At 42.8% G+C, this 20,699-nt stretch overlaps 2 long non-coding RNA genes across 2 annotated transcripts in view; both read left to right on the top strand.

The window, feature by feature from the left end:
- The first annotated feature begins 1,521 nt into the window (after window positions 1-1,521).
- Window positions 1,522-2,066, top strand: LOC144586313 (uncharacterized). Its single transcript, XR_013541079.1, has 2 exons — window positions 1,522-1,610; window positions 1,862-2,066. It is a non-coding gene; the product is annotated as an uncharacterized LOC144586313 (long non-coding RNA).
- Window positions 2,067-6,093: 4,027 nt separating this feature from the next.
- Window positions 6,094-20,699, top strand: part of LOC144586314 (uncharacterized) — a 33,425-nt gene continuing 18,819 nt past the window's right edge. Inside the window, exons 1-2 of the long non-coding RNA XR_013541080.1 lie at window positions 6,094-8,616; window positions 9,991-20,511. This is a non-coding gene — a long non-coding RNA (uncharacterized LOC144586314). The remainder of the gene's footprint in view (window positions 8,617-9,990; window positions 20,512-20,699) is intronic.

The following is a 20,699-nucleotide window of genomic DNA, read 5'->3' on the forward strand; positions in this document are numbered from 1 at the left end:
TACCAACATATCTCCCCCACTCTGGCCGCATTGCATTGGCTGCCCATCCGATTCCGCATTGATTTCAAAGTGTTAACGCTTACTTACAAAGCCCTAAACGGTTTAGGACCTCGATACTTGGCGGAACGCCTTCTCCCACCTAGATCTACCCGTGTCACTCGCGCGAGCCAGGAGATAAGGCTGAGGAGCCTAACGCCGAGAGAGGCCCGAAAGGAAAAGACCAAAAACCAGGCCTTCTCGGCGGTGGCTCCTCGCCTTTGGAACAACTTGCCCCCTGAGATTCGCGCGGCTCCCTCGCTGGGCATTTTTAAGAAACAACTAAAAACATTGATGTATAGGCGGGCCTTCCCAACAGAAAACCCTTGACGATCTTTTTTCTTATTGTGTTCTTTATTCTTTTTTATTATTTACGTTTCTGCTGTAAAGTCTTAAAATTACATTGTTGTTTTTACTGTAAGCCGCCTAGAGTGGTCTAATATGATCAGATAGGCGGGATAGAAATAAAATAAATAAATAAATAAATAAATATGGTGTCCTTCAGTGTTCCCTCAGGGTATTTAATATAGACAATAAAGCTCTAGAAAAGGCCATTCCATGATTTCTGGTTTGATGTCACAGGGATGCTGCGAACATCCAGATTTGTAACTAATATGAAGAAGTGCAGCTTAATCCTGACAAAATTAAATAAAACCTCACATCTAGTCTACTGCCTCAAGATTGGGTGTCTTCAGCTGCATGGCACATCACAACTACCTCCATAAAGGACAAGCTCAAATCTTCCTTGATAGTTCATAAACAATGAATCTCTCTTGAAATTAGCAAACTTCCAATGCTTAATTTACCAGTTGTCCTGTAATTTAAAATTATAATTTATTTATAAGAACCAAGTTAGCAAAAGGAAGTGTGTCGTTAGCAAAAACCAATGATGGCAGATATCACAACAAAACTGAAAAGTTTGGCTCCGATTTTCTTAACCTGTGAATCATAAATAAGGTCCCCTAATGTTGCTTTAATGAAGTTTCCACACTAGTTCATTCTGATGTTCACTGTTTAAAAAGGTACCAATTATAAGATAACTGTAGGCAACATGGACTGTGTCTCATTACTGGAGGTGCCAAATCTATGTGGGACGCCGTCATTATTATGGCTTAAAGTTGGCTAAGGTCACCCTGGTTCATCTGTTTTTTACATTGGTAGCCTTTTCCTTATTGCTTGCCAAACAAACCTTTTTATTTTTGCACACGTTTATGTTGATTTTGTGGTTTCTGAAATTGGATTCTGGCTCCTACAGGCCTGTGTTTCCACAGCAACTACAGGCCTTATCTGCTACTGCTGTTTGGCAGACGGACAACAAGGCCTTTCAGTTTACGTCTCTCTCATTTCTAATGTACATTTTCTTCTTCAACTTTTTTATTTTTACTTTTCCTCACGCATGTCATTTAAAAAATCACATAATTAATTGAGTACATCCTGTGCCACATAGGGTTGCCATGGCTTTGAAGCCCCAACAGAACATTTTATAGAACCATGGATGCCATTTTTTTCCTTCAAAAACACAGCACCTGGCGCCAGTAACGAAAGCTTGTGGAATTTAGCATATCCTACTCCAGGTATGATAAAGAAACCCTGGCACTTTCTGTTTGTTTTTACTTATTTCCTTTCCAAACTTGTCTTTTCAATATATACGAAAGACGCAGGGAGTAAAAAAGTTTGTTATTTTCTACCCAAACTTACTCCCCTGCCCCTACCCCATTACCCAAACCAGCTTAAACAGTTTCTTCTTTTGTGGTATTTTATTATTTGTATTATTATTATTATCATTTCTTTCTGGATCTCCCACTCCACCCACTCTTTTGTGAAGTGTGGTCTGATTTAGCATGTTGCTTGGAGCAGAAGCAGCAGCAGCAGCAAGCAGAAAAATTAACAAGAACACGCCTACCCCCCCCCCAAAAAAAACACCCCCAAACCCATTGACAGGCTCCATTAAAGGTAAGAACAATAAATGATCTCATCACCTTCTGAAAAACAGAGAGATGGAGGGGGAAAATACAATCCTTTACTTCAGTGAGTGAATGAGTCTGTTGGGACAGGTATAGTGGAAGACATTTCTAATGGCACCAGTTAGGAAGAGCTATTTTGCTATGTTGAAACTGTTATGTCTCTCAACAGAAACGGGGGGAGGAGGGGGATATTTATTAGATTGAATGAGTGAGCAAAGACCATTGAGGAAATATCCAGAAAGGATAGAGGATTAGATAGCCATGTAATCTTCCTGAAGGATGAGCTACTTCTTTCTAATTCTGTGGCATGTTGACTGTTTCACAGGATTTTGTTTTAGTCTCCCAGGACTGAGGAAAGTTATCATGTGCTGAGTTATCATGAGACTCAGATGTTGTAAGAGTTGTAGGTTATTTTACAAGCATGAATCTGAATAGGCCGGACAAGCAACAGAAAGGCTACAACACGGCCTACAATATCAACACAGGGCTAACTGTAAAGTTTCCTATCCTTTTCAAAGACGAGTTGATTATATTATGTACATTCAACACATGTAGGAATCAGATGTCATAAATTACACAAGGAGATCTGCAAGACTGTAGGGTCACGAAATGAGAAGGCTAATAGTTTATGTGATCACAAGTAATTAGGATAGCAAATAGTCTTAGAGAGAGAAGTTAAAGAAGTCAGCCACATACACGCAAGAATGTCTGCCAGCAGTTCTCTTGAGGACGGCTGGAAGAAGACCTTCCACGCCCCCAGGACTTTCTTTTATTACCCTTACAAGCTCACAGACAGTTGACAGTACAGTGGTGCCTCGCTTAACGAGCGCCCCGTTTAACGATGAATCCGCATACCGATGCGGATTTTGCGATCACATTACGATGTTGACTATGGGGGAAAATCGCTTTGCGATTTTTCCCCATAGCCCAATTTTCCCCCAGCTGAGCGGCGGGAGCTTTGAAGCCCCGCCGCTCAGCTAGGGGAAAATGCCAGCGGTGGCATTTTCCGAAGCCACCGGCTGCATTCCCCTTCGGAAGGGGCATTTTCCCCCAGCTCAGCGGGAGTCCTGCCGCTCAGCTGGGGGAAAATGTCGGCGGTGGCCTCGGAAGGACCCCGGAGCCACTGCCGACATTTGCCTTCTGAGCTCTCAAAGAGCCCCCCTCCGACATTGGAGAAAGCCCTTTGAGAGCTCGGAAGGCTCTCAGCAGTGGCGGGGGCAGGGTAGGGGGACACCCTCCCACCCTGCAGCCACCGCTGCTTGAAGCTGCCACGCGCCGCCTACCCCAGCCGTTCCAGGCGTCCAAGCACGGCTGGGGTAGGCGGCGCGGAGTGGCTCCCGGCGGCGGGAACAGGGTAGGGGTGTCCCGAAGGCTTCCAGGGAAAGGCCTGGAAGCCTTTGGGACACCCCCCACCCTGCAGCTGCCGCCGCCGCTTGAAGCCGCCCCGGGCCACCTACCCCACCCATTCTCGGACTTCCAGGCGTCCGAGCACGGCTGGGGTAGGCGGCATGGGGCGGCTGCCGGCAGCAGGAATAGGGTAGGGGTGTCCCGAAGGCTTCCAGGCCTTTGCCTGGAAGTCTTCGGGACACCCCCCCCACCCTGCAGCCGCCGCTGCCACCGCTTGAGCCCGCCGCCCAGCTGGGGAGAAAGGCCGGCCGGCACTTGGGAAGGAGAGTGGAGGAGGTCCCCGCACTCCTTCCCGAGAGCCCACAGCCCAGCTGGGGGGAAAGGCCGGCAGGCGCTTGGGAAGGAGAGTGGAGGAGGCCCCCGCACTCCTTCCCGAGAGCCCGCCGCCCAGCTGGGGGGAAAGGCCGGCAGGCGCTTGGGAAGGAGTGTGGAGGAGGTCCCCGCACTCCTTCCTGACTGCCCGCCTCCCGGCTGGCAGGAAAGGCCGGCCTGCGCTTGGGAAGGAGAGTGGAGGAGGTCCCCGCACTCCTTCCCGAGAGCCCGCTGCCCAGCTGGGAGGAAAGGCCGGCCAGCGCTTGGGAAGGAGAGTGGAGGAGGTCCCCGCACTCCTTCCCGAGAGCCCGCCGCCCAGCTGGGGGGAAAGGCCGGCAGGCGCTTGGGAAGGAGAGTGGAGGAGGTCCCCGCACTCCTTCCCGAGAGCCCGCCGCCCAGCTGGGAGGAAAGGCCGGCCGGCGCTTGGGAAGGAGAGTGGAGGAGGTCCCCGCACTCCTTCCCGAGAGCCCGCCGCCCAGCTGGGAGGAAAGGCCGGCCGGCGCTTGGGAAGGAGAGTGGAGGAGGTCCCCGCACTCCTTCCCGAGAGCCCGCCGCCCAGCTGGGAGGAAAGGCCGGCCGGCGCTTGGGAAGGAGAGTGGTGGAGGTCCCCGCACTCCTTCCCGAGAGCCCGCCGCCCAGCTGATAAGCGGTTCCAAAATGGCCGCCCATTTCGCGCCTCGCTTACCAAGGCAGCGAAAATGGCCGCCCCTGTGGAGGATCTTCGCTGAACGGTGAGTTTTTGCCCCATAGGAACGAATTAAACAGGGTTTAATTCGTTCCTATGGGGTTTTTTGTTCCGTTTAGCGATGTTTCCGTATAGCAATGTTAATCCTGGAACGGATTAACATCGCTATGCGGGGCACCACTGTATACACATAGTCGACAGAGTTCAGATAGGACAATGGTTACATAATGCCATTAGGATTGGCCCAAAGAAAGGCTTTGAAGTTAGCTCTCTATCACTATGAGAAAGAGGAAGAATGGGTAGCCATGCCTCTCAGTAGTGTGCCCTCACTACAACAACAATGTGGCGCAGAGCCTCGTGGCGCAGTGGTTAAAACGCTGTACTGCAGCTAAAACTGTGCTCACGACCTGGGGTTCAAATCCCAGGTAGCCGGCTCAAGGTTGACTCAGCCTTCCATCCTTCCGAGGTCGGTAAAATGAGTACCCAGCTTGCTGGGGGGGCAATGTGTAGCCTGTATAATTAAAAATTGTAAACCGCCCGGAGAGTGCTTGTAGCGCTATGGGGCGGTATATAAGTCCAATAAATAAATAAATAAATAAATATTAGCAACCTTGGGGAGGGCACTCGCACACAAGATATATAAATACTGTTTGCATTGTCTAAAGACAGTAAGTGCTATTTATATCCCGGCCAACTGGTATATTCTACCACTCTAGGTGGCTTACAGAATATCAAAACAATTAAAAAACATAAAAACATTAGCATACAACAATAACAAATAGTGCAGGAATAAATAAATAATAAATAGCAAAGCAAAAGAAATCAGTAGTTGACAGGAGGGAAGGCATGGATGTACATCCATGTTTTCAGCTGGCATTTGAATTCAATGCGGAAACGGATGGGCAGCCAGTGCAGTTTGGCAAGAACAGTGTTTTCTCACTCCAGTAAGGAGTCTGGCTGCTGCACTCTGCACCACTTGAAGTTTCCACATCAGCCTCAAAGGCAGCCCCACATAGAGCGTGTTATAGTGGTCTAATCTTGAGATTACGAGCACATGTACCAAGGTAGTGAGCGCCCCCATGTCAAGGTAGGGTCGCAGCTGGGCAATCCGCCAAAGGTGGAAAAAGGCGCCGCGAGCTACCGACACCACCTGAGTTTCCATGGTGAGCATCGGGTCCAGGTGTACTCCCAGGCTGCGAACCCCACTCATAGCAGCCAGGGTCACCCCCCCAAATGTGAGAGAGCCACCCAGGCCACCAACCCCAAGGGAATCCACCCTCAGAATTTCCATCTTGTCCGGGTTAAGCCTCAGCTCATTTTCCTGCATCCACTGCAGTACGGCCCCCAGGCAGCGCTGGAGGGACAGGACGGCATCACCTGCAGTTGGTGAAAAGTAGATGTAGAGCTAGGTGTCATCAGCATACTGATGACATGAGGCTCCACACCCCCTGATGACCCCACCCAGCAGTCTCATATAGATGTTAAACAGCATTGGGGAGATAATCGACCCCTGTGGGACCCCACAATTGAGATTCCACGGGGCCAAGACATTCTCCCCAAACTGTACTCTCTAGGGTCGGTCCTCCAGGAAGGAACGGAGCCAGGCTAATGCCAAGCCACCTATTCCCAACTGGAAGAGCCTCCCCAGGAGGATACCATGGTCAACGGTATCAAAGGCCGCTGAGATGTTGAGGAGAACCAACAGAGACTTTGACCCCGTCAGCCTCCCTCAACAGGTCATCATACAGGTCGGCCAATGCCGTCTCTGTACCCTGGCACGGCCTGAAGCCTGACTGGAATGGATCCAGGGCATCTGTCTCATCCAAGTGGGCCTGAAGCTGATCAGTGACCACCCTCTCGACCACTTTGCTCATGAAAGGAACATTGGCGACGGGCCTATAATTGCCAATCTCGTCCTCCGCCATATTAAGTTTCTTTCTAATGGGCCTAATGAGTGTCTCCTAATGAGTACAGTAGATGAATCTCAAAGGAGGTCAAAACAGGCAGACATAAAAAATGATAATATTTGAAAAAGTGGGAGAACTCTTTAACTGAAAATATAAAGACTGCTACCTAAATAATTTGATTTAATTGACTGGATGAGATGCTTTAACAAGGAATTTTCAAGCCACTTAAGAGTTCTTATCCTTAGGTGACAGGGAGACAATGAACACCTTTTTTTAAAAAAAATCCATAAATTCCCTATAAAGGAAATGGCATTAGCTTTGTCTCTGCCCAAAACTAGTGCTATTTTACTTTAAGAAATAAAGTGCTGAGAGGGAGAGTTAGGGAGATTGAGAGCACAACCACAGAATGACTCCCCATCAGGAAAGAAAGGCAGGATAAAAATTTAATAACTAATAATGATGATTCGATGCTCGTTAAAGAAAGTTTTGATGTTTCTAGTCCTTAAAAATCCACACGACAAAGCAGCAACCATCTCCAATTTGCGTAATCTGCATTCTTTGCATCAAATTTCAGAAGGATGCCAGCAAACTGGAGCAAATTCAGAGGGAGGCATCAAGGATGATCAGGGGATTGGAAACTAAGCCCTATGAGAAAAGACTGGGCACCTTAAGAAAAGAAGATTGAGGGAAGATGTGATAGCACTTTTCAAATACTTCAAAGGTAACGATACAGAGGAGGGGCAGGATCTGTTCTCAATCATCCAAGAGTGTAGGACTTAATAATGGGCTCAAGCTACAGGGAACCAGATTTTGGCTAAATATCAGGAAAAATTAATTGTTAGAGCAGTAGGACAATGGATCAATTACCTTGGAAGGTGGTGAGCATGACAAACACTGGAGGCATTCAACAGAAAATGGGATCAGATCTGCTTTGATTTGGATTCTTGTATTAAGCAGGTGGCTGGACTTAATGATCTTATAGGCCCCATCGAACTCAATATTCTATGGTTTTATGAAAGTTGTATTTGAAAAAAATCCTTAATATCCAAGCAGAAATAATTGTCACCCCCCCCCCAACAGACCCCTCAATGGTTTACGAACACCTCAGTTATCGTAATCTTCAGTTTACGAATGGAAATCCGTTGAAAATAATGCCTTGGTTTACGGTTTTTTGTTTTTTGTTTTAATACGAAGAAAGTTTCCACAGGATGCATTGTGCCTGGAAGTTTGTAGCACCGCCCCCATTCCTGTGGCACTCTGTGTTTCAGTTTATGAAATTTTTTTGCTTTACGTAACATCCCATAGAACAAATTAAATTCATAAACCTAGGTACTACTGTATATGTATATGTCGTGGGACGTGGTAGTGCTGTGGGTTAAACCGCAGAAGCCTCTGTGCTGCAAGGTCAGAAGACCAGCAGCCATAAGATCGAATCCACATGATGGAGTGAGCTCCTGTTGCTTGTCCCAGCTCCTGCCAACCTAGCAGCTCGAAAGCATGTAAATGAGAGTATATAAATAGGTACCATCACAGTGGGAAGGTAATGACATTCCATGTCTAGTTTTGCTGGCCACGTGACCATGGAAACTGTCTATGGACAAACGCTGGCTCTATGGCTTGGAGAAAGGGAAGAGCATCGTGCCCTAGAGTCAAACACAACTGGACTAAATGTCAAGGGGAACTTTGACCTTTACCTATATGTATATGTATAGAGATTATAATTCATGCATCTCAAAGTAGATTAGGTTCATGAAAGTGCTGCACAACTCAGCTCTGATACTGTTCATATAAAATAATAGCTTCTCTCTCTTTCCTGTCAAATAGCTTATTTTTTTCAGTTCTTCTGTGGTCTTAATACCTTTCACTTCCTTCACTACTTTCTAATTTTTGTACTGAATAGAATACCATTTCCCACTAAATGTGTGGAGCCAAGTTGTTCTGAAATTGTAGCTTCCATCCTGAAGAAAATTCTGGAGTTTTGCTTGCTTTTTCCTCCTTATTTGTCACAAAAGCCCCTTTAAATGTTGGAAATATTCATAAAATTAAGAGTTTTAAGCCATAATTATTTGGGAACATTGATATGTTTTTTGGCTTCAAAACTTTCAAAAATGCTTTTAAAAATGTTAAGCCAAAATTAATTATTTTGAAAATAAACGTATCTATTTGGAATTGTCATTTCATATTAAGGTGGGAATTGAAGTGCCATTGGACAGCCAACTCTTAATCCAAAATGGCCTAATGCTGGCACTGAAGTGTGTACAGCATCCTTAGCATGAGCGGACGTGGTGAAGCCTGTATGACCAAGGTAAGTGAGCTGGAAGTGTAGTAAATGGCTGGCAAAGGTACACAGTCTCTCCCTTCTATGAAAGGCACTATTCATGTCAAAGGAAGAGGGTTTTTTTTTTTGTTTGTTTTGTGTTTTAAATAAGGTAGTAGGTTTGGATAGGACTAAACATCTAATCTGCCCTTTTTCATGTTATCCATCTCCCTTAAAAATGGGAGCAAAGAAACTGTAACCAGTGTATGATCTGTGGTCTTACAACTGAGCTAAGGAATCAATTGTGTTTTTAATCCATACCAGCTGATTGACTAATCAAAGATTTGGTAAGCAGTCTGTTTTTTCAGTAGTGTGTTGTGATATAATTCTTTTATATAATGTTAAGATAAACTCCTTTTAATTAGCCCTTGATCACATGACAAGGGACCAAAAAAGTAAAATTTAGCAAAAGAAAATCACAGCCTTACTATTGAGAAATACCTTGTTCATACTGAAGGCAACTATTTTCAAAAAATGCATCAGAAGTCATTCTTGTATTAAATTCAACTAGTTATGTATTTATAAAAGACATGAACCAAATGTCGGCATATTGCTCAGTTGTACATCATTGCCACCATGTCTCCTATATTGTAATTGATTTGATTACCCATAAAGGACAGGACTGGATTTTTAGGAGGCATTCCATGTAGGAACTCCTGTCAGTAGAAGATAATTTGAGGATAAAATAATAAAAAAGAGTTAGTTTTGTTTTATTTAAAAATGTGTGAAATGGGGAGAAGTAATTAAACATGTATTTTGTGTCTTATTACATTAACACAAGACAAAATGTAAAAGCATCTCAAAAAAGGGATAACTGAGTTTGTCAGATCACATGATCATGTGTTTGCCTATGTCTCCATACACAGTACCCAAACACGCCTGATCCTATCTAATATTGGAAGCTTACCAGAGTCAGATCTTGTTACTGCCGAGACAGATGACAAGTGGATAACTGCAGGAATTTCCAACTAGAGTTATAGATTCTGCTTGAAACACTGGAATTACTGCCAGTCAGTGTTCACAATGCAAGGGACCAAGAGTGTGACTTAGTATTGGCATCTTCCTTCCTATGCCTCCATGGTTGCATCATATAACTCTGGGACCACAGGGGCTAAAAAAGAACTAAAATTCCAGCTCACATTATTTGGCTTACAACTTGTCCTGGCTCCTGTCCTTCCTGGAGGACCATCCCCAGAGAGTGCAACTTGAGGAGATAGTAGAATCCGTCAGAGGTCAATCATCTCCCCTTGCTGCTTAATATCTATATGAGGCAGCTGGGGGAGGTCATTCAGAGATTCAGAGTGCCATGTCACCAATATGCTGATGACACACAGCTCTAGTTCTCATTCTACCTTTCTGCAGTGGATGCTATTTCTTCCCTGGCTGCAGTACTGGAGTGGATGGGGGCAAACAGATTGAGGCTGAACCTGGACAAGACGGAAGTCCTTCAGGTGGGTACTCCAGCTGTTAGCACATTGGGCACCTTCTTATCCTTTGGAGATATTGCTCTCTCTGCAAAGGATGAGGTGTACTACTGGCCCCAACACTGTCTGTGGACACTTAGATGGCATCTGTGGTCCAGTCAGCCTATTCCATCTTAGCTAGCTTTCCCAAATGCATCCCTACCTAGGTCCCTCACAACGACCCTCACCATGTTGGTCCTCGCACTGATAATCGGAAGATGAGACTACTGCAACACTTTTTACATGGGGTTGCCCATGAGGCTGTTATAGAAACTTCAATACGTCCAGAACATGGTGGCCAGATTACTGAGTGGAGTGAATAAATATCGCCATATCAATTCTGGTCACCCTACACTGGTTACCTGTTGGTTTCCATGCCAGCTTCAAGGCGATGGATGTAGCTTATAAAACCCTAAATAGTTTGGGATCTTAGTACCTGGCAAAACACCTGCTTGCAACAAGATCTGCCCATCCTACAAGAACATCTCAAGCAGGTTGGCTGAGGATGCTAACCCCAAGAGAGGCCTGGATGGAGAAGACAAGAAACAGGCCTTTTTGGTGGCCACTCTTTGGCTGTGGAATGAACTTCCCCCTGCAATTTGTTTGGCCTCTTTGTTGGTGATTTTTAAAAAGTCATTAAAATCTGTTTATTTAGACAGGCATTCCAAAATGTTATACCTGCGGACTCAGCTGAGTTTAGTTAGTCTACTTGATCCAGCCTGCAATTTTAAATGTTTTATGTTTTGATGGTACCGTTTATTTGGATTTTAATATTTCTATTTTCTCTTTTGTTAAATTTATTTTATGCCTATTGTTTATATATGTAAACCTCTCAGAGTGGCCTTCAGGCAAATAGGTGGTAAAAATGAAATTCATCATCATCAACTCCTCAATGGACACAGACCTTGCTGAGACGGAAGAGCTTGCACATTTCAGTGAGATTGAGAGCTATGCTGAAGGGTGTCCCAAGCCAGACAGGTCTCAGCTGAGAAGCAAGACCAACTGTGTCCACCAACCATCAATTATAAGGATAGGAAATAAACAGAAATCCATACTGGATTGGTTGTCGCCTAGGTCATCAAGGACCATGTCAGATGCTACTGCCCCTGGGAATCTGGTGACAAATGGGCTACAGGGCTCAGCAGACCCTGTTGAGGAACCAGGACAGGATGCTGCAAAGCTACTGGAACAACATAAAGTCAAAACGTGGACTCCTGCTGAAAATCTAGAAATTATGAAATGTTATTATGAGGCAAACCCAACATCCCGTGGTTTTCAGAAAAGAATAATGGAAATTTGGAAAGGGAAACACCTAAGTAATGACTGAACTTAGTGAACAATGATTAATGGGCCAGAGAAGGTTTGTCAAATGGAGTAAAGTATTTTCAGAACTGGAATTGCAAGAACTAGAAAAGCTGGCAAAAGAAAAAAAAACAATACAGAACAGTGACCACAATATGGAAGAGAAATGGATGGTAGAGGTAGACACAATAGTGGAAGAAAATGTATTAATAGAGGAACAACTTATGGAAGTAAAGTAAAGCAGTGAAAGGTCTACTGAATGATGCCAAAAGAACAATCCCAACCAACACGCTAAAGGAAATTAGGCCCATGTAAATATGATGCTCTAAAATTTTGGAAATAAATGTGGGAAAGCCCAACTGGACATAACAAAAACACCTCATGGATTAAAGACATTTGTAAAAGAGCTCAAGAAAAATATATGGATGATATTGTAATAACAACTGAATGTCAAAGTCCAAGATGTCACAGGCAGCCTCCCTCCAAGGGCAAGGGGACCAAGACCTAGTTCACCACGCAGGGTATTAAATCCAAAGACACTCACTGTGCAGTTGGTTGTGACCAAACAGAGGCGGGAGCATGGAGCCAGAACAAGGTACTAAGATGCAGGAGGCCAGCAGAAGTAAGTAGGGAGCAAGGCAAGGACAGGAATGCTGGGGTCTGGATGCAGAGATGCAGGAGGCAAGCAGAGGCAAGAGCGGGACCAAGGCAGGAACAGATACAGATGCAGGAACACTGGAACACAGGAACTCAAGAGCTCAGGAACAGCATTGCTCAGGAGCAGCAAGGCACTAGGAACACTAAACATAGTGCGGCCAAAGACCTTTGTTGCTGTGGCAAGTTATGGGAGGGAGAACCACTCCTTAAATAGGCCTTCCCTCCTGATTTCCAGATGAGGCTCATGAGTGTTCCAGTAGCTGCTACGCTGCCAGAGCCTCAGCCTGCAAACACCAGGTCATTCCTGGGTCAGGCTGGCCCTGATCCTGCAGCTGCCAGGGTGGCATGGGCCAGATTCTGACTCTGAAATGAGGCAAGAAAAGGTTGTGAAAAACGGGAGTGCACCTGGTCCAAATGAGCTGCAACATATTGGCTAAAGCATTTAACAAGTCCCCATCAATTAATAGCAGTGCCATTTAATCACTTCAGAATTCCACAACTGAAGATTGGATGACAACAGCTAGCACATTTCTGATAATAAAAGTTCATTAAAAGGGCAGTAAACCCAGTAATTATCAACCAATTACATGCCTTCCAACGAAGTTCAAGCTCGTCACAGAAGTACCTGCAAGATCAACATATAATTATTTAACTGAAAGCTCTCTATACCCAACTGAATAGAAAGTGAACTTTAAAAAGTCAAGAGGCATGAAAGATCACCTACTAATTGATGAAATTATACTAAAGAATGCAAAAAAGACAAAAAACAAATTTTAACATGGCCTGGATAGACTATAAGAAGACATTTGACTCATTTCTACACAGCTGGATTAACACTTGCCTAATTTTTTTGGGAGGGGGGAAATTAGTAAAAATATTCAGAAGTTCCTCAAGAAAAACATGGAAATGGAAAAATTTCTTAATGACCTATGGTGAAGAAATTGGTGAAGTTAGCATCAAAAGAGGAATATTTCAAGGGGATTCTTTGTCCCCCCCCCCCCCCCCACAGGTGCAGATAACGAGGATCCGGCCCACTGGGGCCAGATCGACCACTCATGATTCCACTGCTGCCACGAGCTCCGCAGAACCTTACTATCACTCTGTTGCGCGTGATAGATTAGCCAGTCCTGGCAGAAGGCAGGATGATGAGTCTCTCTGCCAGGTTACAGAGTGGCTAATCCATCTCGAGCAATGGAGTGATAGGAACACTCTGCAGAGCTTGTGGCAGTGGCGGAAGTGTGAGTGATTGGTCTGGCTCCAGGGGGCCGGAACCTCATTATTTGCACCTGTGGAGGGGATATCCATATTCACATACGAACACGAATACCCCCATCTCTAGTTATAATCTGTCTTCTGCCACTTTCATTTATTTATTTAAGGTATTTCATTGAGGGACCGAAAATTTACTTTTAAAGGTAATTAGTTAAAGATGTAGTTTGTAGTTAGTTATTTTTTGCAGTAGTAAAGGGATAACTAAGTTGCAATTTCAGTGACATGAAGAATAATCTCATTTTTATTGCAGTACAACTATAATTGTTTAATTATGTTTTTAGTTACAAGGAATATACAGTTTTACTGTATTTTGCAGCATAATCCCCTGTCATCTTTATTTTAAAGCAACAAAAAGTAACAATTTTAGTCACTTTGTGTCATGAGAAAATAGAATGTTATTTTTACAATATTTATTTGTTCAACTTCTTCCTCAGGTCTTGTAACTGTAACTAATTCAATTTTAAAAGTAAATTCCCAAGCTCTGGACATTCCTGCTTCACCACTGAATGAGGAAACATCCCCTCTAATTATACAAGCAACTGAACAAAGTTACACTTCAAAGGGGGTAAAGGTGTTCTTTATTAATTATTATAATTTAACTTAATTATATATTTTTTACAGTGGGGGTCTCTACTTAAGAACTTAATCCGTATTGGAAGGTGGTTCTCAAGTGGAAAAGTTCTTATGCAGAATCTGCATTTCCCATAGGAATGCATTGAAAACCATTTAATCCGTATCTGCTCTTTTCCGTCCATAGAAACTAATGGGAAGCTGCTATTCCGCCTTCTACCACTAGAGGGGGATTTTTTTTTTCTTTTTTTTCCCTTAGGTCAGGGAACAGTGTTAAAAGCACTTCTGACGAAGCTAATTTTGAAGCAATGGACTGAAAACCAATTAATCCGTTCTGGCTGGTTTTTTTTTAATGTAGAGGTGCGTTCGTACATTGAAGCATTAGTTCCCATAGGAACTAATGCAAAGCTGGTTAATACATACTCTACCACTAGGGGGAGAACTTTTTTTAACCTAAGATGACCTAAGGTTAAAAAAAGAGCAGGAAAGGTTTTTTTTCCTGTTCTTATCTGGATTTTTGTTCTCAAGTAGAAGCAAAATTTAGCAAATGGAGCTGTTCTTAAGTGGAATTGTTCTTAAGTAGGGACGTTCTTAAGTAGAGACCCCACTGTATTTATTGAAAAAGGAAATAGTTACATCACTTTCTATTTAAAATAAGATAACTGCAAGTTGTGATTTTATGCTGCATTTCCATGAGGTGAACACAAGGAGAGTACCTTTTACTGGTTCAAATTATTGGCACACCTGTTCTATACTTCCTACCATGCCTGGCAGGCTTTCTGGGATTTTTTGCTTTATATCTGTCTTACATTTAGCTCCATCAAATATTGACATGGACAAAATGTGGCTCACTCCCCAATTCCTCAGTAAAAAAAAATTTCTCCAGAAAAAATAAAGAGGTATTGTTGTTCCTGAAGCCTCTGAGATCTGCATTTTGCCTTTTCAATATGTTGCAGGACTCCCCTGAACTGATTGACATCAACTCTCTTAATTTCCAAAACCCACCTTTGGGGGGGAGGGGTTGGACGATGCTGAGAGTCGAAAATGGCTCCCAGAGCCATTGAAGTTGTCCACCCCTCATTTAACAGAGCAAGATCATGAGATGTCCCACAAAAAGGTCTTTAAACAACTGTTTGCAAATGCAAAATAGATATACAGTACCTGCTCAAGAGTAAACAAGGCCTGAAGATGCAGTGGTCGTGTTTTTCTGCTTCTGTAATGAAATGACTATTTGAATTCAAGTAACTTCAAATATCAACAACCTCCGATATGCAGATGACACCACTCTGATGGCAGAAAGTGAGGAGGAATTAAAGAACCTTGTAATGAGGGTGAAAGAGGAGAGTGCAAAAAATGGCCTGAAACTCAACATAAAAACAAAACAAAAAAAAACCCTAAGATCATGGCCACTGGTCCCATCACCTCCTGGGAAATTGAAGGGAAAGATATGGAGGTAGTGACAGATTTTACTTTCTTGGGCTCCATGATCACTGCAGATGGAGACAGCAGCCACGAAATTAAAAGATGCCTGCTTCTTGGGAGGAAAGCGATGACAAACCTAGACAACATCCTAAAAAGCAGAGACATCACCTTGCCAACAAAAGTCCGAATAGTCAAAGCTATGATTTTTCCTGTCGTGATGTATGGAAGTGAGAGCTGGACCATAAAGAAAGCAGACCACTGAAGAATTGATGCCTTTGAATTGTGGTGCTGGAGGAGACTCTTGAGAGTCCCCTGGACTGCAAGGAGAACAAACCTATCCATTCTAAAGGAAATCAACCCTGAGTGCTCACTGGAAGGACAGATCCTGAAGCTGAGGCTCCAGTACTTTGGCCATCTCATGAAAAGACTCCTTGGAAAAGACCTTGATGTTAGGAAGGTATGACAGCAAGAGGAGAAGGGAACGATAGAGGATGAGATGGCTGGACAGTGTCTGCGAAGCAACCAACATGAAATTGACACAACTACGGGAAGCAGTGGAAGATAGGAGGGCCTGGCGTGCTCTGGTCCATGTGGTCACGAAGAGTCGGACACGACTAAACGACAGCGACGAACTTCAAATTTGTATATTTTAGATCAAAAATAGCCTCTCCATGCACTAAAGGTCTTTTCTTAGAAGGGCTGATGATCCATGCATACCATTAAATCTACACATTCAGAACTGGCAAATTTGGTAAATATTGTTATGAAGACCCATTTGTGAGAAGGAGGATAAGACCACTCATTAGTACTTCTAGATTAATTTGTACATGGGATTTCAGTTCTTTGTAAATGCAAGTCTTGGTGATACCAAACTCAGTATCTTCTTGGTGAGGAAGACCAATTCTGCCCAAGCCTTTGTTCACTTATACACTTATTCAATATTTTTCCCTGAATGTAAATTTCTTAGGTGATTAGATCACTTTGTGAGCATCCCTTTGGTATTGCCTTGAAAAATCTTTGATTTTGGCATTCTTCCAAGGAGCAGGGAGGGGTGGAAGGTTGTTGGTGGCTTTCTATTATCTGTTTTTGATTAAGCAGTCATTGTCTTTAGTGGCAGCACAAATTAGATCCTTTCATTGCTACTGCTTAATAGTGCTCGTATTGAGCCAATGGATATATTGGCAATAATTGAATTATCAGGGTTTCTCTCTCCTTGTGTATGTTTTATAATATGAAGCCCCTTATTGGTTAAATTATTACTAAAAGTTACAATCCAAAGCTCTTTTTCTAACACAACTCTTTTACTCCCTGGGACTAATATGATGCTGAATAGCATCAGCGCTCTGTTTTCTCTATAAATACAGAGCTACAATATTTCAACAAGTCAGGTCTTGTGTGCACCACCAAGAAATTGATGACAAACCGCATTATTTTTCTCCTCCACATAACATTCCAGAATTACAGTATAACTGTGTCTGTCAAAACAGTGGCTTGTTTTGTTCAAGGTGGATACAGAACAGGAGGCATTCCTCACTAAAGATTGACCTGAACTTCCTAACCAATTTTTATTTGAATCTATTCATCTTTTTACTCCCCAGAATAACAAACAAGAACACATTTGCCAAATTGATAGAATAGAATATTAGAAACATAGAATAATGAAGTTGGAAGTGGCCTATAAGGCTATCAAGTTCAGTTCCCTGCTCAATTGTTGTTATTGTTTAGTCGTTAAGTGGTGTCTGAGTCTTCGTGACCCCATGGACCAGAGCACGCCAGGCCCTCCTGTCTTCCACTGCCTCCCAGAGTTGGGTCAAATTCATGTTGGTAGCTTCAGTGACAATGTCCAACCATCTCATCCTCTGTCATCCCCTTCTCCTCTTGCCTTCACATTTTCCCAACATCAGGGGCTTTTCCAGGGAGTCTTCTCTTGTCATGAGATCGCCAAAATATTGGAGCCTCAGCTTCAGTATCTGTCCTTCCAGTGAGCATGCATCCTTCCTGCTCAGTGCAGGAATACAAATCAAAGGATATCTGCCAGAAGGTTGTCTAAATCTATCTCAAAAGCTTCCAGTGTTGGAGTAATCACCATCTTTCAAGGTAATTGGTTCTATTGCAATACTGCTCTAATAGAAAGTTTTTCCTGATACTAAAGTAAAATCTGGCTTCCTGTAATTTGAGCCCACTGTTGTGTATGCTGTACTCAGGGATGACTGAGAACAGATTCTGCCCCTCCTTTCAATGCGTTTCAATGGGTTTTTTTATTTCACTTCATGATGTTTTCGCTTAACGGCGATTTTCCTGGAACAGATTATCGTCGTTAAGCGATGCACCACTGTATTTATATTCATATCCTTGGGGATATGAATACAAATAGCTCAACTCTAATAGCTACGCTTTAACATAGACATCATGTAGTGCCTATAACCTGAACAGCAGACCTCCTGACTCACTTAAATTCTGAAAACAGTCCCCTTTGCTGCCAGAGAAACTGCTCTTGAGCCCTAGACTTCAAAAGTAACATTAGAATTAGCTTCTCATGAATCAGAAAAAGTTACTGCCCTATCATTCAGGCAATTCCATTTTTTATTTATATTTCTTCATTTAGAATATTTATTCAGAATAGTTTTAATCACAGTGACAGATCACCCCCCCTTTATACAACAAAACATCCATAACAAAAAACACCCTGATCATAGGAAATACCCAATCTCCTGAAAAGAACAACAACAACAACAACAAACCCTGATCCCACAGTTATAAATACTCAACAATCCCACCCACTACACCAGAACACAGAGTTCTACCTCCTGTCCTCTGAAGATGCCTGCCACAGAGACTGGCAAAACATTAGGAAGAAAAACCTCCAGTACACGGCCAAATAGCCCGAAAAACCCACAACAACCAAACCAATGTATACATTATGGCTGATTGAGAATCAGGAAGATCCATTTTACTAGGTGTCAGCATCAACTTAGCTCTTCAAATATCATAAATCAGAACAAGTGCTAAGCAATCTTAGGAAAATGATCCATGTTTCTTGACACCTATTTAAAAAGTCAGGAGTCAGTTCTCAGCTTTTATCCTGCTGGTTTTGCTTGAATAAGCTTCAGAGATGAAGCACACAGAAGCAGGAACCCACTGCAGAGAACTGAAGTTATGGGTGGGGAGTTATTATTATTATTATTTTAACGTGTAGCCATTAAATACCGCACAGTTTAATCCGCCGGACCATGTGCAAGGTGATTTTGGAGGGTCTCTAGCAAAATGACAGGGCTCAAGCTGTGACAGAATGGAGCCTGCTGAGTTGGGAAGGCAAGGTGGAAAAGGGAAAAGAGACAACATCTTATTCTTTTTCATAAAATGGAAAGAAAGCAATAAAGCAAAAGGCATTTCCTACAGGTAGCCATTAAATCATTTACTACGCAAGTCTCTGGAGAGAGATACCATCCCCTCTTTCCTTTCCAGAATGGGCTGTTTCTGACCATTTCTCATGCAATGCTCAGTGTCTTCACCTGGGTCTCTCAGGCTTTTAAACTCAGCCTTATGCCACAGTTCTTTCAGAGATAGATCTTCATCCAAGCCTCACTTTCAAAGAATTTTGAATGGGTCTCCAGTGACACTGTCCATGGTTTCTGTTTTTCTCGTGATAACGTGCTAATGGCCTGAGACCCAAAATACGTTTTCTCCACACACCATCATTTGTCAAACGCACTACATGATGCTGGAAATGGGGTGGAAGAGTGCAGGAAGACAAAGAAAGGTGAACATGGCTGTGATTTTCTTTTCTCTTGTGTTTGGCTCTCCCTTAATCTCTAAAACATCTGATTGGAAAGGGGGAAAATAAGCATTGGATTCCCCCTGTCCACAGTTGCAGGAGATCCCTCAAAAATTTCAAAAATAATTATAATAGCTGTAATAAGATGATATAAACATCAGTTTTTAAAAACTAATTTTCCCACCTATGAAGTAAGAAAATGTGCCATTAAGCTTGGAGACCTGTTTGCTGCTTCAAGTTGAGGCATCATACACATTGATAATATTAAATGGATCTAGCAGTGGATATGATTTTATATAGCTCTCTCATAAACAATTCCTACAGACCAGAGCAAAAAGGTTTACTGGTCTTGAGCGAGGATAAACACATTCTACAGTAAAATGTGTATAAAATGTGTTTAATGTTCTTTTTTGCAAGTGAAGCATTGTATTTTTAACAATAACAATGGTAAATAAATACAGTATGTAATTGTTAATACATTAATTAGTTAACATTTAAGCAGAGTTTGCATAGCACAGAATAATGTAGTCACTAAAATTAGCACTGCTGTGTAAATATCCCACTTTGTGCTAGTGATGAAATCATTCTCACAATTGTAAGTTTAAGAACTCTAATACAAGGTAAATAGCATCAGCTTGTAGACTTATAACTTCTCAGAAAATCCATCAGGAAGCATGTTAAAAAGGAGCTGAGCTCTATGCATAAGGAATAAATCTATGACATGCAAAAATACTTTTATACTGTCCATCTACTGAACATACATCTCCACAAAATGGTTGAATTACATATTCACAATTCTCAGTCTGATATGGCAACCATATGGTATTATTTTATCCCTGGTTAAATAAATACACAATTCTGTGCATATACAGTGCAGTTGAGTATACATCACCCCCTTACTCCATAAGAAGACCAAGCAAACAACTGAGTTAAGTAAAATATAATGTCTGATAACCTGATGGCCAGATGAGGCTCACAGCATCTAACTTCTAGTTTGCAACTCATAATTTAATTTAGACAGTGAACAGATGAGCTTTGCAATATTTGTTGGCAACTTCTGTATTTCCATAATGAGGAAGAGAAAGTGGTTCAGTTACACCTAAGAGTTCAGTTTTTCCTTTGTTCAGTGTTGCCATTCAATATGAGACCATGGTATACCTTAGAAAAATAAGATATTTAATGTCAGTGGCCTTTCCTTACAAGTGAGGCACAGTGTCTGACTTTAAATTATGTAACAGGCACCAGTCCTCTTTATCCCCCAGAACAGACCGATATCCAGCCTTATTGGAAATCATGGCATGAAATCAAGTTCTTTTCTCTGATTACTTTCTATGTGTGAGCCATTTCAGCTCCTGCTGGCAGCAGTCCCATTCTTTGGCGTCCTCCTTCAATGGCCTGAAGTCCAATTAGACTTCACCTCAGGTAATTCTTCAAAAGAAAAGTCTAATAATTTTAATTTGATGGCAACATGTCATGAAAAAAATACAACAACCTTAAATCTGGTATTAACCTGTAGTGGAAAACCAGCCAGGGGGGTATTTCCACCAGAAAGCTTGGAATGTCTTCAATGGATGGGAGAGAGGAAGGAAGCCAGGCAGAGAATGATGAAG

This window comes from Pogona vitticeps, chromosome 2 (genome assembly GCF_051106095.1).
Source record: "Pogona vitticeps strain Pit_001003342236 chromosome 2, PviZW2.1, whole genome shotgun sequence".
Taxonomy (NCBI): Eukaryota; Metazoa; Chordata; class Lepidosauria; order Squamata; family Agamidae; genus Pogona; species Pogona vitticeps.